Genomic DNA, 18480 nt, shown 5'->3' with positions numbered 1-18480 from the left:
AGTCAAATTCCCTAATCGCGAGATGTTGTTTCTAAACGTGAAGGGACAAACCGGAGGACCCGGAGAAAAAAATCCACGCGACCACGGGGAGAACATGCAAACTCAAAATATAAAAACGTTAGGGTCGGGATCAAACCCACGACCTCCTGTATACCAGGCGAGGTAGTTAACATCTCCTAGCCACCGTGATGATGATGATGAGAGAGAGACGCAAACTCCAAATATACAGCAGCAGGCGTCAGGGTCGGGATCAAACCCACGACCTCCTGTACACCAGGCGAGGTAGTTAACATCTCCTAGCCATCGTCATGATGATGATGAGAGAGAGGCACGCAAACTCCAAATATACAGCAGGCGTCAAGACAGCGTCTGAATGTCTTTCCGACAGACCTGTTCTTCACCTGAGGACGGCTTCTTGCGTTGTGGCCGAAAACGTCGTGAGAATTATTTTATTATGTTTTATGTTTATTATTTCATTATTTCCCTTCTACGTGACTTTACCGAAAGAACCAAGAAGATGGATCCCTGCAGTCACGAAAGCTTTAAATCGAAATCTATCTGTGTGTGTGTGTGTTTGTACGTACGTCTGTGTATGTGGGGAGCGGTGGCCGTAGCGGTCACGGATGTGCACTTCGAATCCGGAGACCCGAGTTCGATTCCCGTACACGACCAACACCGGTGACGATCTGGGCCTTCCGTAGGTCGATTCAGCCTCAAATGAGTACCAGGTGCAATGTGTAACCAACCGGCTTTCATGGGTGCTACTCAATAAAAGCAATTTGCCTCCAAAAGTCTTTTGAGGATAAATGTTATTGTTGCTGATGTTGTTTCAATTGTCCCTACTTAGCCGCAGAGACACCGGTTGCAAATGTTGCGTTAATTCTACATTTGAAGCTTTCGTGACTGCAAGGATTCATATTCTTGGGTTTTTTCGGTATTGTCACGTAGGTAAAACATTAAAATTAATAAAAGTCAAATAAAATAAAATCACGACGTTTCGGAGGCAACACAAGCTTCCGTCCGTCAGGTGGAACCGTCACAGCCACGACAGCTGTATCAAGTAAATGAGAGATTGCAAGAGCTACCACTCCGTATATATAATGGTTGGAGAGGGGGAAGGGCCAAGTACGGCACACTTTTTATTAATTTGGTAAGGTGAGGCTTAAGAGGCTGAGCCTTTGTTATGGAGAGGTACGGTTTGTGACTAAGCCTGGCCTACATAACAATATTGTGAAATAAATTAACCCGTAAAAACAAAGTTTTTCACAATAAATCCTTTATATGCGTGGCGGCTAGAGTCCTCTCGTCCTCTGGCTTGAGATGGCTGCCACCTATGGGTCAGATGATTGCCTGCCACCATTAAGCAATTGGTAATTAAATATTAAAAATGTTTTCCCTAAACAGTGTAAAATTTTGAAAAAAATTTTCACGAAAACTAATTGTCACGCACAACGAGTCTGTGTGGAAAATGTCAGCTCGATTGGATCACGGGAAGTGGGTTAAAAAACGACCGAAAGATTTACACGGTCGTAAGCAAGCAAGCACGCAAGCAAATGAACTTAATATAAAGGATTTAAAAAGAAACAAACTATACATGGTAAAACAATGTTGCATTGTTATCGAAACGTCTAAGTGTTATTTGAACGGCAAAATATATATTCGGAATTGCACATTGATTTTCTGCACAGTGTTATCTATATTGTTATTACAGGGTGCATATGCTCTGTGTGACCCGTATATTAACTGCAATTAAAAAACATGGTACTGGCCTGGATATAATTATACATCGTCCCAACCCCACCCCCCCTCCCGTTCAGTTGATAAATATCTCTCCTCTCTTGATTAATTCCCCAGTAAAAAAAAATATTGGTGCAGTGGTCTCAGTACATTTGGTGGAAGTAAAAAAAAACGTTACGCAAGTAACGACGCGCACGATAACGGCTCAGATTTATGTTTTCAGTGGTCACCTTTTAATAGAACAAGCGATTGACGGGGGGGGTGTGGGGGTTTGGGTCGTCCTGCCAACCAGTGGTGGAAATGGCACATTACCACGTTATTGATCGAGTTGGCATTAATCAGGTGAGCTGATTGCGTTGTCTGGAATTTGTTTTCAAGTAATGCCCATGTCAGCATCGTCATCATCATCGTTATCACGAGATTTATGATCAGCCATGGTCCATCCACTGCTGGATTAAGGCCTCGCCAAGCCAACACTGTCACCATCAGCCATGGTCACTCCACTGCTGGATTAAGGCCTCCCACAAGACATCACTGTCATCATCAGCCATGGTCACTCCACTGCTGGATTAAGGCCTCCCACAAGACATCACTGTCACCATCAGCCAAGGTCACTCCACTGCTGGAGTAAGGCCTCCTACAAGCCACCACTGTCACCATCAGCCATGGTCACTCCACTGCTGGATTAAGGCCTGCCACAAGCCACCACTGTCACCATCAGCCATGGTCACTCTACTGCTGGATTAAGGCCTCCTACAAGCCACCACTGTCACCATCAGCCATGGTCACTCCACTGCTGGATTAAGGCCTCCCACAAGCCAACACTGTCACCATCAGCCATGGTCACTCTACTGCTGGATTAAGGCCTCCCATAAGCCACCACTGTCACCATCAGCCATGGTCACTCCACTGCTGGATTAAGGCCTCCCATAAGCCACGACTGTCACCATCAGCCATGGTCACTCCACTGCTGGATTAAGGCCTCCCACAAGCCACCACTGTCACCATCAGCCATGGTCACTCCACTGCTGGATTAAGGCCTCCCACAAGCCAACACTGTCACCATCAGCCATGGTCACTCTACTGCTGGATTAAGGCCTCCCACAAGACATCACTGTCACCATCAGCCATGGTCACTCCACTGCTGGATTAAGGCCTCCCACAAGCCAACACTGTCACCATCAGCCATGGTCACTCCACTGCTGGATTAAGGCCTCCCACAAGACATCACTGTCACCATCAGCCATGGTCACTCCACTGCTGGATTAAGGCCTCCCACAAGCCACCACTGTCACCATCAGCCATGGTCACTCCACTGCTGGATTAAGGCCTCCCACAAGCCACCACTGTCACCATCAGCCATGGTCACTCCACTGCTGGATTAAGGCCTCCCACAAGCCACCACTGTCACCATCAGCCATGGTCACTCCACTGCTGGATTAAGGCCTCCCACAAGCCAACACTGTCACCATCAGCCATGGTCACTCCACTGCTGGATTAAGGCCTCCCACAAGCCACCACTGTCACCATCAGTCATGGCCACTCCACTGCTGGATTAAGGCCTCCCACAAGCCACGACTGTCACCATCAGCCATGGTCACTCTACTGCTGGATTAAGGCCTCCCATAAGCCACGACTGTCACCATCAGCCATGGTCACTCTATTGCTGGATTAAGGCCTCCCACAAGCCAACACTGTCACCATCAGCCATGGTCACTCTACTGCTGGATTAAGGCCTCCCATAAGCCACCACTGTCACCATCAGCCATGGTCACTCCACTGCTGGATTAAGGCCTCCCACAAGACACCACTGTCACCATCAGCCATGGTCACTCCACTGCTGGATTAAGGCCTCCCATAAGCCACCACTGTCACCATCAGCCATGGTCACTCCACTGCTGGATTAAGGCCTCCCATAAGCCACGACTGTCACCATCAGCCATGGTCACTCCACTGCTGGATTAAGGCCTCCCACAAGCCACCACTGTCACCATCAGCCATGGTCACTCCACTGCTGGATTAAGGCCTCCCATAAGCCACCACTGTCACCATCAGCCATGGTCACTCCACTGCTGGATTAAGGCCTCCCATAAGCCACGACTGTCACCATCAGCCATGGTCACTCTACTGCTGGATTAAGGCCTCCCATAAGCCACCACTGTCACCATCAGCCATGGTCACTCTACTGCTGGATTAAGGCCTCCCACAAGACATCACTGTCACCATCAGCCATGGTCACTCCACTGCTGGATTAAGGCCTCCCACAAGCCACCACTGTCACCATCAGCCATGGTCACTCCACTGCTGGATTAAGGCCTCCCACAAGCCAACACTGTCACCATCAGCCATGGTCACTCCACTGCTGGATTAAGGCCTCCCACAAGCCACCACTGTCACCATCAGCCATGGCCACTCCACTGCTGGATTAAGGCCTCCCACAAGCCACGACTGTCACCATCAGCCATGGTCACTCTACTGCTGGATTAAGGCCTCCCATAAGCCACGACTGTCACCATCAGCCATGGTCACTCTACTGCTGGATTAAGGCCTCCCACAAGCCAACACTGTCACCATCAGCCATGGTCACTCTACTGCTGGATTAAGGCCTCCCATAAGCCACCACTGTCACCATCAGCCATGGTCACTCCACTGCTGGATTAAGGCCTCCCACAAGACATCACTGTCACCATCAGCCATGGTCACTCCACTGCTGGGTTAAGGCCTCCCATAAGCCACCACTGTCACCATCAGCCATGGTCACTCCACTGCTGGATTAAGGCCTCCCACAAGACATCACTGTCACCATCAGCCATGGTCACTCTACTGCTGGATTAAGGCCTCCCACAAGACATCACTGTCACCATCAGCCATGGTCACTCTACTGCTGGATTAAGGCCTCCCACAAGACATCACTGTCACCATCAGCCATGGTCACTCCACTGCTGGATTAAGGCCTCCCACAAGCCACCACTGTCACCATCAGCCATGGTCACTCCACTGCTGGATTAAGGCCTCCCACAAGCCACCACTGTCACCATCAGCCATGGTCACTCTACTGCTGGACTAAGGCCTCCCACAAGCCAACACTGTCACCATCAGCCATGGTCACTCCACTGCTGGATTAAGGCCTCCTACAAGCCACCACTGTCACCATCAGCCATGGTCAATATATTCCTCAATTGGAGCACGAACGACTATTGTGTGTGTGGTGGAGGGGGGGGAAGGCTTTTCGTGTTCATGTGCCGACAGTTGGTTTGGTCAAGGTCGTTGCCAGGTTCCCCGCATCATGAGATTGCATCGATGGGGAGGAGAAAATAATCGACGCGGTGCTGAGTATGGCATCCACGTGCGTGCTCTCGACACGAGGGATAACACAGAGAGAGAGTCAGAGAGAGACAGAGAGAACCAGAGAGAGAGAGAGACAGAGAGAATCAGGGAGAGAGACAGTGGGAGCCAGAGAGAGAGAATCAGAGGGAGAGAGCGAGAGATAGAGAGAGAGAGCCAGAGCGATAATTAGAAAGATAGAAAGCCAGAGAGAGAGAAACAAACCAAGGAGAGAGTGAGAGATAGTGAGAGAGCCAGAAAGAGACAGAGATAGTGAGAGAGATAGAGTGAGAGCCAGAGAGAGAGAGAGAACCAGGGGAATAATTTGCGTAGCATCCTTGCGTAGTGGCCATGCTAATCGCCTTTGTGTCGTTCCAATTTCAGTATATGTACTGCCGGAGCAAGCGAGAGAGTGAGCCAGAGAGATAGAGAGAGAGCTAGAGAGAGGGAGAGACAGAGAGAACCAGGGAGAGAGACAGTGGGAGCCAGAGAGAGAGAGAGAATCAGAGGGAGAGAGCGAGAGATAGAGAGAGAGCCAGACAGAGCGATAATCAAAGAGAGAGAGCCAGAATGAGAGTGAGAGCCAGAGAGAGAGAGAACCAGGGAAATAATTTGCGTAGCATCTTTGCGTAGTGGCCATGCTATTCGCCTTCGTGTCGTTCCAATTTGAGTATATGTACTTCCGGAGCAAGCGAGAGAGTGAGAGAGCCCGAGAGAGAGAGAGCCAGAGAGAGAGTGGGTGAGAGCCAGCATCTTTATTAAATCCTGGGAGAAATCCGATGAGCTATGAAGCCCTTTTAGTTACACAGATGTTCAGCGAGCGAGTGCACGATTACTCTCGTATCCTCACGCCCCCATCCTCGGCATGGAATTTCATCACTTGCCGTGAACTGAGGTCAGTCCTTCAAGGGCAGTATTTATTTTTACGGAGCTGGGAGGGGGGGGGGCTGTAGCTGGGGGGGGGGGGGTGTTGAAAATAATTTTCAGGAAGTCTGTAACGTGCCAGATTGGTCAGCAAATTACGGCACCGCATTCTGTTGGCTGTGTGCAGATTTGTTACAGCAGCAGCAGCAACAACAATAACAACAACAACAAAAGCCGGTCGGTATGGAGAATTGAAGGGAAGGTTATTTTGCATCACGTGCACAAATCACGGTCAGAACTGTTGTAATAACGCAATTATATCGTCATTACGATAGCACAATTATTTATCGGTTGAACAACGTATGCTTTCCGCGGCCAATGCTTCGATTTTAAATGTTGTAAGCGTTGCTCTCCAACAAAGGGCTTCTATTCATCAATAATGTAGGTGGATTTTTTGGTGGGGGTGGGGTGGGGGCTCAGATCGCCTAAATATAAAGCCACAACATTTACAGCAGTGTGCTCTCCAACACACCGGTTAGTGCTGTACTAGTATACTACACTATACACTACATTATACACTACACTATACACTACACTATACACTATACTACTATACACTACACTATACACTACACTACTATACACTACACTACCATACACTACACTATACACTACACTACTATCCACTACACTATACACTACACTATACACTACACTATATACTACACTATACACTACACTATACACTACACTATGCACTACACTATACACTACTATACACTACACTATACACTACACTACTATACACTACACTACACACTAGTGCTGTATTAGTATACTACACTATACACTACACTATACACTACACTACGATACACCACACTATACACTACACTACTATACACTACACTACTATACACTACACTACTATACACTATACTACTATACACTACACTACTATACACTACACTATACACTACACACTAGTGCTGTACTAGTATACTACACTATACACTACACTATACACTATACTACTATACACTACACTATACACTACACTACTATACACTACACTAATATACACTACTCTATACACTACATTATACACTACACTATACACTACACTACTATACACTACACTAATATACACTACTCTATACACTACATTATACACTACACTATACACTACACTATACACTACACTATACACTACACTATATACTACACTATACACTACACTATACACTACACACTAGTGCTGTACTAGTATACTACACTATACACTACACGACTATACACTGCACTATACACTACTATATACTACACTATACACTACACTATACACTACACTACACATTACACTATACACTGCACTACTATACACTACACTATACACTACACTACTATACACTACACTATACACTACTATACACTACACTACTATACACTACACTATACACTACACTATACACTACACTACACACTACACTATACACTACACTATACACTACACTATACACTACACTATACACTACACTATGCACTACACTATACACTACACTATACACTACATTATACACTACACTACACACTAGTGCTGTACTGGTGACGAATTGGCCACGTTCTGTTTACGTGACAACCCTCACTAGTTGGCTGTGTCGGGTGGTGGCGGGTTTAACGACACATTTATATATTTACGCGATCTAACCCAACAAAAAACCTCTATTATGGGCAATTTAACACGGAGGCTTTCGCCACCGATATTTGAGTCTGCTTTATGGATTGTGGGCAATTATTTATTCTTTTATTTATTTGTACGAGCAGAGAAGCCGTGGGTCTTTGCTCTGCAATGGGGAAATTAAGTGACGGCTGTCATTTCGACGATGTTCTCACGATTCCCCTCTACTCGGAACATGTTTAAAGCGGTGAGTTTTTTTTCACGTGATAATACAGGGTGCTTAAAAAAACAATGCTTAGACTTATATAGGACTCTCTTTTTTAGTGGAAAAAGAACCGATAATACTACAATGTAACATGATGACAAATTTTGATTTAAAGCTTTCGTGACTGCAGGGATTCATCTTCTTGGTTCTTTCGGTAAAGTCATCACGTAGAATGGAAATAATGAAATAATAAAAATAAAACATAATAAAATAATTCTCACGACGTTTCGGCCACAACGCAAGTTGCCGTCCTCAGGTGAAGACCAGGTCTGTCGGGGAGACACCTGAGGACGGCTGCTTGCGTTGTGGCCGAAACGTCGTGAGAATTATTTTATTATGTTTTATTATTTTATTATTTCCATTCTACGTGACTTTACCGAAAGAACCAAGTAGATGGAGCCTTGCCTCTTCAGGCTGGTCCGTTGCCCTGGTTCTGTTTTTGTTTCCTGATTTCCATGCATTGCGCGCAGTGGGATCCTAGGGTTGGAATGCCGCAATGACACATTTGAATGATCGTTATAATGATGTTTGTTGAACGTCTTCCGCAGTTGACCGCGCTAATCGAGTGGTGCGGATGACATGTGACACACACAGCGGACGATGCCATCGAATTTAATATAAATCGTGAGCCCAATAGCATAAAATGAGATGTGATAGAGCAAATCTGAGATCAGATTTGGAATCAGCACCCTGAAATTAGTCTAGAACAGCTGCAAAAGTCCAGGCCAGAATTTTATTTTTATGTGTTTGTTGACCAGTGTAATGCACGCGTGCATTCATGCACACATACGATGAGATGATTTGGGTTCTCACTATGAGCAGACAGCCGTGATTTCACCGAGATTCCTAAGCGAATATGAACAGCCGTGTACAAACAAACAAATGCAATTAAACAACAGCTATTGACAACATTTACGCGTCTTTTGTTTCCCTGCGAAAATTGTAAAAAAATAAAAAAATGCAATTTGCAGATTTTAGTTTTTTGTTTGTTGTTGTTTCAAATGTTTTATATGCAATGGGCTTTGAGATCACGTGGCACTCTGAGCGCGCTATAAATGCTAATGCCTTATCCATTCACGTGCAGGAACAAAGCTGGCGTTGAAATTACGTAGAAGACGTCAAATTCATTGGCATCGGGTTGCCATTCCAACGGCGCGTGCCAAATACGACGGCAATCCGCCAGCATATTATTGTTGTTGTTGTTATTGTTGTTGTTGTTACTGTTGTTATTGTTGTTATTGTTTGTGTTGTTGTTGTTATTATTGTTGTTGTTATTGTTGTTGTTGTTATTGTTGTTATTATTGTTATTGTTGTTATTATTGTTGTTATTGTTTTTATTGTTTGTGTTGTTGTTATTGTTGTTATTAATTTTGTTATTGGTATTGTTGTTGTTATTGTTTGTGTTGTTGTCATTGTTGTTATTGTTGTTGTTTTTTGTTGTTATTGTTGTTATTATTGTTGTTATTGTAATTTTTTATTGTTGTTATTGTTGTTATTATTTTTGTAATGTTTTATTGTTGTTATAATTTTTGTTGTTATTGTTATTATTATTTTTTGTTATTATTTTTTATTGTTGTTATTATTATTTTGTTGTTATTTTTTAATCTTTTTATTGTTGTTATTATTTTTGCTGTTATTTTAGTTTTTGTTGTTATTGTTATTTTTTTACGTTATTTTTGTAATTTTTATTGTTGTTATTATTTTTGCTGTTATTTTTGTTTTTGTTGTTATTGTTATTTTTTTGGTTATTTTTGTAATTTTTATTGTTGTTATTATTTTTGCTGTTATTTTTATTATTATTTTGTTATTGTTATTATTTTTGTTATTATTTTTGTTATTGTTGATGTTATTATTTTTATTATTATTTTTGTCACTGTTTCGCGGGGCCCACCACAAACAGCTACACACTTTCCACCCGTTGTTTCACCGTCGCCCCATCAGATGGCTCACCTGTTGTTATTGTTGTTATTGTTTTAGTTGTTATTGTTGTTATTTTTGCTATTTTTTTATTGTTTTTTTTCATTGTTGTTATTATTTTTGTTGTTATTGTTGTTACTATTTTTGTTGTTATTTTTGCTATTATTTTTTATTGTTGTTTTTATTGTTGTTATTATTTTTGCTGTTATTTTTATTATTATTTTGTTATTGTTATTATTTTTGTTATTATTTTTGTCATTGTTGATGTCATTATTTTATTATTATTTTTGTCGCTGTTTCACGGGGCCCACTAGAAACAGCTCCACACTTTCCACCCGTTGTTTCACCATCGCCCAATCAGATGGCTCACCTGCATTGGAATCGTGGCCCACGTATCCAGAATCAGAATCTTTATTTTCAGAGCGCAGGGGGAATTCGGTGATTTACGAAGATCGCTTTTTTAAAAACCTTTGCCCCACACGATGTTCCAGTATTGGGCGGGTCAGGGAGTTCTTCACGGCAAATCGTCCATCAACACCCGCTCAAGATGCCCGGCGTGAGCCGACGAGTCTGCTGTTGTTGTTGCTGTTGTTGTTGCTGTTGTTGTTGCTGTTGTTGTTGTTGCTGCTGTTGTTGTTGTTGCTGTTGTTGTTGTTGCTGTTGTTGCTGCTGTTGTTGTTGTTGCTGTTGTTGTTGTTACTGTTGTTGTTGATGTTGTTGTTGCTGTTGCTGTTGTTGTCGCTGTTGTTGTTGCTGTTGTCGCTGTTGTTATTGTTGCTGTTGATGTTGTTGTTGCTGTTGTTGCTGTTGTTGTTGTCGCTGTTGTTGCTGTTGTTGTTGCTGTTGTTGTTGCTGCTGTTGCTGTTGTCGTTGTTGTTGTCGCTGTTGTTGTTGTTGTTGCTCTTGCTGTCGCTGCTGTTGTTGTTGTTGCTGCTGCTGTTGTTGTTGCTCCTGTTGCTGTTGTTGCTGTTGCTGTTGTTGTTGTTGCTGCTGTTGTTGTTGCTGTTGTTGATGCTGTTGATGCTATTGTTGTTGTTGCTGCTTTTGTTGTTGCTGTTGTTGTTGTTGTTGCTGTTGTTGTTGTTGTTGTCGCTGCTGTTGTTGTTGCTGTTGTTGTTGTTGTCGCTGCTGTTGTTGTCGCTGTTGTTGTTGTTGCTGTTGATGCTGTTATTGTTGTTGCTGTTGTTGCTGTTGTTGCTGTTGCTGTTGTTGCTGTTGCTGTTGTCGCTGTTGTTGTCGATGTTGTTGCTGTTGTTGTTGCTGTTGATGTTGCTGCTGTTGTTGTTGTTGCTGCTGTCGCTGCTGTTGTTGTTGCTGTTGTTGTCACGTAGATCGAAAAAATATAAAGAAAATAAAAAATAAAGATATTATTTATATTTTCATTCACTTTCTTTTAAATAATTTTTTCTATCTACGAGACTTTACCGAAAGAACCAAAGAATATGAATTCCTGCAGTCACGAAAGTTTTAAGTCAAATTTTAAACCATCCCCATCCTACCAGACAAAGCCCACCGAGGTATTAACGTATTGCTCAAAAGCGACCTGGACACGAATGATAACTGAACAAAGTGGTTTATCATTTGGACATGTACAGCGGCAAAATAATCTAAATAGTCGAAACGCATGTTGAGTCTAAATGTGAAGGGGGAAAAACCGGAGGACCCGGGGGAAAAATCCACGCGACCACGGTGAGAGAGAGAGACACACAAACTCCAAATATACAGCAGCAGGCGTCAGGGTCGGGATCGAACCCACGACCTCCTGCGTACCAGGCGAGGTAGTTAACATCTCCTAGCCACCGTGATGATGATGAGAGAGAGACACGCAAACTCCAAATATACAGCAGCAGGCGTCAGGGTCGGGATCGAACCCCCGACCTCCTGTACACCAGGCGAGGTAGTTAACATCTCCTAGCCACCGTGATGATGATGAGAGAGAGAGAGAGACACGTAAACTCCAAATATACAGCAGCAGGCGTCAGGGTCTGGATCGAACCCCCGACCTCCTGCATACCAGGCGAGCAAAATATAACATCTCACCACCGTGGCGCCCCTTAATAAATAAACAAATAAAGTATACAAGTTCAAATTGCATCATCAATTCCAAAGCTTTGGAAAGGCAGTAAAACAAGAGCTCAAAATGGTCCCAGACCACACCAAGACAAAAACGCAGCCCCTTAATAAAAAAAAAAATTGGTGTAAGTGCGCGCGTGGATAACGACGAGTTGAGTTACAATTGCAACGCTCCAAATCTTTCACCTCTCACCTCCACGTGACCCACTGTGCGGCTGCCAGTCTCGCACCGGTAAATTAGACCACCCCCATCGCCACCCATCACTCCGACGATGCCTTCACAGGCTCCCAATCCAATCCCAGATCAATTCCAAGATCGCGCTCGCAGCCTTCACGGTCCCACGTTGACTTGCCCTGTCGTATTTTCTCCCTCTCACCTCGCTCTGCTCCCCTCCACGCACTCTCCTGCCTCTCCCCTCTCATCTCACTCTACTCCCCTCCACGCACTCTCCTACCTCTCCCTTCTCATCTCACTCTACTCCCCTCCACGCACTCTCCTGCCTCTCCTCCTCTCATTTCACTCTACTCCCCTCCACGCACTCTCCTGCCTCTCATCTCACTCTACTCCCTTTTACGCACTCTCCTGCCTCTCCCTCTCATCTCACTCTGCTCCCCTCCATGCACTCTCTCCTGCCTCTCCCCTCTCATTTCACTCTTCCCTTCTCTACTCACTCACCCGCCTCTCCCTTCTCATCTCACTACACTCCCCTCCACGCACTTTCCTACCTCTCCCCTCTCAACTCACTCTACTCCCCTCCACGCACTCTCCTGCCTCTCCCCTCTCATCTCACTCTACTCCCCTCCACGCACTCTCCTGCCTCTCCCCTCTCACCTCACTCTACTCCCCTCCACGCACTCTCCTGCCTCTCCCCTCTCATCTCACTCTACTCCCCTCCACGCATTCTCCTGCCTCTCCCCTCTCATCTCACTCTACTCCCCTCCACGCATTCTCCTGCCTCTCCTCCTCTCATTTCACTCTACTCCCCTCCACGCACTCTCCTACCTCTCCCCTCTCATCTCACTCTACTCCCCTCCACGCACTCTCCTGCCTCTCCCCTCTCATCTCACTCTACTCCCCTCCACGCACTCTCCTGCCTCTCATCTCACTCTACTCCCCTCCACGCACTCTCCTACCTCTCCCCTCTCATCTCACTCTACTCCCCTCCACGCACTCTCTTGCCTCTCCCCTCTCATCTCACTCTACTCCCCTCCACGCATTCTCCTGCCTCTCCCCTCTCATCTCACTCTACTCCCCTCCACGCACTCTCCTACCTCTCCCCTCTCATCTCACTCTACTCCCCTCCACACACTCTCCTGCCTCTCCCCTCTCATCTCACTCTCCTCCCCTCCACGCACTCTCCTGCCTCTCCCCTCTCATCTCACTCCTCCAGTAGAGTGAGATGAGAGGGGAGAGGTAGGAGAGTTCCATCTTCTCCCGAGACCGCCTCTCTCCCTCCCGGTTATCTCTCTTTGTGAAGCATCAACGCACAAATCTTCGGCACTGTGGTGGCGGTGGTGGTGGTGGTGGTCGTGGTGGTGGTGGTGGTGGTCGTGGTGGCGGTGGTGGCGGTGGTGGTGGTGGTCGTGGTGGTCGTGGTGGTCGTAGTGGTGGTGGTGGTCGTGGTTGTGATGGTGGTCGTGGTGGCGGTGGTGGTGGTGGTCGTGGTGGTCGTGGTTGTGATGGTGGTCGTGGTTGTGATGGTGGTCGTGGTGGCGGTGGTGGTGGTGGTCGTGGTGGTGGTGGTGGTGGTCTTGGTAGTGGTGGTGGTGGTGGTGGTCGTGGTGGTGGTCGTGGTGGTGGTGGTGGTGGTGGTCGTGGTGGTGGTCGTGGTGGTGGTGGTGGTGGTCGTGGTGGCGGTGGTGGTGGTCGTGGTGGTGGTGGTGGTCGTGGTGGTGGTCGTGGTGGTGGTCGTGGTGGTGGTCGTGGTGGTGGTGGTGGTCGTGGTGGTGGTGGCGGTGGTGGTGGTGGTGGCGGTGGTGGTGGTGGCGGTGGTGGTGGTGGTCGTGGTGGTGATGGCGGTGGTGGTGGTGGCGGTGGTGGTGGTGGTCGTGGTGGTGGTGGTCGTGGTGGTGGTGGTGGCGGTGGTGGTGGTGGTGGTGGTCGTGGTGGTGGTCGTGGTGGTGGTGGTGGCGGTCGTGGTGGTGGTGCGGTGGTGGTGGTGGTCGTGGTGGTGGTGGTGGTCGTGGTGGTGGTCGTGGTGGTGGTGGTGGTGGTGGTCGTGGTGGTGGTCGTGGTGGTGGTGGTGGTGGTGGTCGTGGTGGCGGTGGTGGTGGTCGTGGTGGTGGTGGTGGTCGTGGTGGTGGTGGTCGTGGTGGTGGTCGTGGTGGTGGTCGTGGTGGTCGTGGTGGTGGTCGTGGTGGTGGTCGTGGTGGTGGTCGTGGTGGTGGTGGTGGTCGTGGTGGTGGTGGCGGTGGTGGTGGTGGTGGCGGTGGTGGTGGTGGCGGTGGTGGTGGTGGTCGTGGTGGTGGTGGTGGTAGTGGTGGTGATGGCGGTGGTGGTGGTGGCGGTGGTCGTGGTGGTGGTGGTCGTGGTGGTGGTGGTGGCGGTGGTGGTGGTGGTGGTGGTCGTGGTGGTGGTCGTGGTGGTGGTGGTGGCGGTCGTGGTGGTGGTGGCGGTGGTGGTGGTGGTCGTGGTGGGTGGTGGTGGTCGTGGTGGTGGTCGTGGTGGTGGTGGTGGTGGTCGTGGTGGTGGTCGTGGTGGTGGTGGTGGTGGTCGTGGTGGCGGTGGTGGTGGTCGTGGTGGTGGTGGTGGTCGTGGTGGTGGTGGTCGTGGTGGTGGTCGTGGTGGTGGTCGTGGTGGTCGTGGTGGTGGTCGTGGTGGTGGTCGTGGTGGTGGTGGTGGTCGTGGTGGTGGTGGCGGTGGTGGTGGTGGTGGCGGTGGTGGTGGTGGCGGTGGTGGTGGTGGTCGTGGTCGTGGTGGTGATGGCGGTGGTGGTGGTGGCGGTGGTCGTGGTGGTGGTGGTCGTGGTGGTGGTGGTGGCGGTGGTGGTGGTGGTGGTGGTCGTGGTGGTGGTCGTGGTGGTGGTGGTGGCGGTCGTGGTGGTGGTGGCGGTGGTGGTGGTGGTCGTGGTGGTGGTGGTCGTGGTGGTGGTGGTGGTGGTCGTGGTGGTGGTCGTGGTGGTGGTCGTGGTGGTGGTGGTGGTCGTGGTGGTGGTGGTGGTCGTGGTGGTGGTGGTGGTCGTGGTGGTGGTCGTGGTGGTGGTGGTGGTCGTGGTGGTGGTCGTGGTCGTGGTGGTGATCGTGGGTGTTCTTTCAGACGCCGCGTAAATCCAATTCGCGATGTTGTTGTTGTTGTGGAATTTGTTGTTGTCGTTGCTGTTTGTGAGAATTGCAGTTGATTAATCTTTCGCAAGCATGATGTGAGGTTAATGCAGACTTGATGCCTTTGCAATGGGTGTCTATTTGCTGATTGGACGTTTTAACACCTCCTCTGTTATTGCCAGAAAGGAAATAAAGCCTCTTATTTTTTTTCATCAAATCTCCCCGTGTGTTTCGTTTTACCCATAACCGATTAGCACGGTTGGTTATGTTTGAATGTATGTTGATCTTTCTTCGCACCGTACGTAGCCAACCGTGCATGATCGGAGGTGCGGTGTTGAGTCTATGTGTAGTGTTGAGTCTATGGGTAGTGTTGAGTCTATTGGTAGTGTTGAGTCTATGGGTAGTGTTGAGTCTATGGGTAGTGTTGAGTCTATGGGTAGTGTTGAGTCTATGGGTAGTGTTGACTCTATGGGTAGTGTTGAGTCTATGGGTAGTGTTGAGTCTATGGGTAGTATTGAGTCTATGGGTAGTGTTGAGTCTATGGGTAGTGTTGAGTCTATGGGTAGTGTTGAGTCTATGGGTAGTATTGAGTCTATGGGTAGTGTTGAGTCTATGGGTAGTGTTGCGTCTATGGGTAGTGTTGAGTCTATGGGTAGTGTTGAGTCTATGGGCAGTGTTGAGTCTATGGGTAGTGTTGAGTCTATGGAAAGTGTTGAGTCTATGGGCAGTGTTGATTGAGTCTATGGGTAGTGTAAGTCTGTGTGCAAGTGTGTGTATGCTGAACTTATTTCGCCTACTGTGCTTAATTGGAGGTACGGGCGGATGGAAATGGGGGGGGGGGGGGGGTGAAGGACAACAAACTAAACGCACGAAGGAGTTCTAAACACGAAGCAAATAAGCACAGACGTACGGTGCGAAAGAAGTCCAACAGGATCACTACAGCACACACACACGCTGTACACTTCACGCACACACACACACACGCGCGCGCGCACACACACACGCGCGCACACACCCAAACACACGCACACATGTACACACACAAACAAAGATAAAGATCCCCCGTATAGCCTGAACAGACTGTAGGGGCAAGTGCTGTTAGCGAGCACCTATGAAGGCCGGAACGGTACACGAGGGGGTGGGTGGCCAGCACCACGCCCGACCGCCTTTGTCTCCCTAGTGGCGATGTTTACACACCGCACCAGGTACTCATTTAAGGCTGAGTCGACCTAGGGGAGGCCCAGGACCGGTTCAGATAATCGTCACTGGTGTTAGCCGTGAGCGGGAATCGAACCCGGGTCGCCAGGTTCATAGCGCAGCGCGCTAACCGCTACACTACCGCTCCCCACACACATAGACACACACGCATACACACATACACGCACACACATACACGCACACACACACGCACACACACACACGCACACACAAAAACACGCACACACACACGCACACAAAAACACGCACACACACACGCACACAAAAACACGCACACACACACGCAATGCTCGGCAGCAATTCACGGCGCGTTTCTTGGTACGCATCTAGGACAAGGGGGGGGATGTGGTGGGTCGGGAATTCTGCGGCTTCGGTGGCCCTTTGGAGTCCGCTGTTCCGTGATCGGTCCTTATTAAGTGGCCATCCAACGTCTCCCATTCACCCACCGCATTGCATCGAGACTCTTTAGATTGAGTAGTTTTCTCTCTCTCTCTTGCAATTGAATTCGATAAGAGGAAAAAAAATGCGTGGCTCTTCTTGTGAATTTGCTACGAGATGCCAATCCATGCGGTTGCACATGGCACGGGGAGGTGTTCATCCAGCAGTGGATCGATCATGGTAGAAGATCGTTCGCTCTCGCGGGCTCTTTCAGTTCAGTTTATTTTGGCGGGGCCCTGTGAGCTAAGAAGCTATTGAATCTGGTTTCATCAACAAAGCATCGCTTACCTGGCAGACGTAATCTATCATTAAAAGGTCGGTAGAAAAATGGAAGTAAAAAGGAATACATAATGATGAAGAAGTAGGAAAAAAAATGGGAACAAATCACGCCCATGTAAGAGAAGGTGACAAGAATTATCTTTTAAATATTTTAAGCGAAGCGAGGATTATGATTGAAGAACGTATTCTTAGGTTTTTTCGGTAAAGTCACGTAGGTAGAAAAACATTAAAAAGTAAAATAAAATAAAAATCACGACGTTTTGACAGACAACCATCACAGTTTTACCATGTCTAGTGGTGGTCTCCCTATCACAGGTTGAGTCACAAACCGCACCTCTCCATAACAAAGGCTCAGCCTTTGTTATGCAGTCTATTCTTAGTCTTAAACCTCACCTTACCATATTAATAAAAGTATGCAGCCCTTGCCCCACCACCTTCTCCAACCATTATATAAACGGAGTGGTAGCTCCTGCAGTCTCTCATTTACTTGATACAGCTGTCGTGGCTGTGACGGTACCACCTGAAGACGGAAGCTTGTGTTGCTTCCGAAACGTCGTGATTTTTATTTTATTTTACTTTTTAATGTTTTTTACCTACGTGACTTTACCGAAAAAACTTAAGAATATGAATCATTGCAGTCACGAAAGCTTCAAATCTAGAATTGAAGAACACAGTCGCAAACAAGAGTTTCCTCGGGTTCCGGTGATACGTGAGTGACACCTTAAGTTCTAGATTTGAAGCTTTCGTGACTGCAAGGATTCATATTCTTAGTTTTTTTTCGGTAAAGTCGTGATTTTTATTTTTATTTTATTTTACTTTTATTAATTAAAATGTTTTACCTACGTGACTTTACCGAAAAAACCTAAGAATATGACACCTTAAGGTCACGGTGGTTCTCAATCGGTGGGTTCACGCGAACACGTGGCAATGTCCCAGGTACAGTGAGGGAAAACAAAGTATTTGATCCACTGCTGATTTTGTACGTTTGCCCACTGACAAATAAATTATCAGTCTATAATTTTAACGGTAGGTTTATTTGAACAGTGAGAGACAGAATAACAACAACATCCAGAAAAACGCATGTGTGCTCCTAATCTCAGCTCGTTACCTGTATGAAAGACACCTGGGAGCCAGAAATCTTTCTGATTGAGAGGGGGTCAAATACTTATTTCCCTCATTAAAATGCAAATTAATTTATAACATTTTTGACATGCGTTTTTCTGGATTTTGTTGTTGTTATTTTGTCTCTCACTGTTCAAATAAACCTACCATTAAAATTATAGACTGACCATTTCTTTGTCAGTGGGCAAACGTACAAAATCAGCAGGCGATCAAATACTTTTTTCCCTCACTGTATGGTACGCTAATCAATGTTATATTAGTCATGGATTTATTTTGCTGATTTCGAAAACGTTTTTTGGTTTGG

The 18480-nt window shown here is 47.1% G+C and overlaps 1 pseudogene; it reads right to left on the bottom strand.

The window, feature by feature from the left end:
* Positions 1 to 5369: 5369 nt before the first annotated feature.
* LOC133362231 (U6 spliceosomal RNA) lies at positions 5370 to 5467 on the bottom strand (annotated as a pseudogene).
* Between the last annotated feature and the right edge of the window lie 13013 nt (positions 5468 to 18480).

This window comes from Lethenteron reissneri, chromosome 1, assembly GCF_015708825.2.
Source record: "Lethenteron reissneri isolate LAM-NWPU_2019-01 chromosome 1, ASM1570882v1, whole genome shotgun sequence".
Classification (NCBI taxonomy): domain Eukaryota; kingdom Metazoa; phylum Chordata; class Hyperoartia; order Petromyzontiformes; family Petromyzontidae; genus Lethenteron; species Lethenteron reissneri.
Note: the sequence above shows the minus strand (reverse complement) of the source record. Positions and strands in the feature narration are given on the sequence as shown.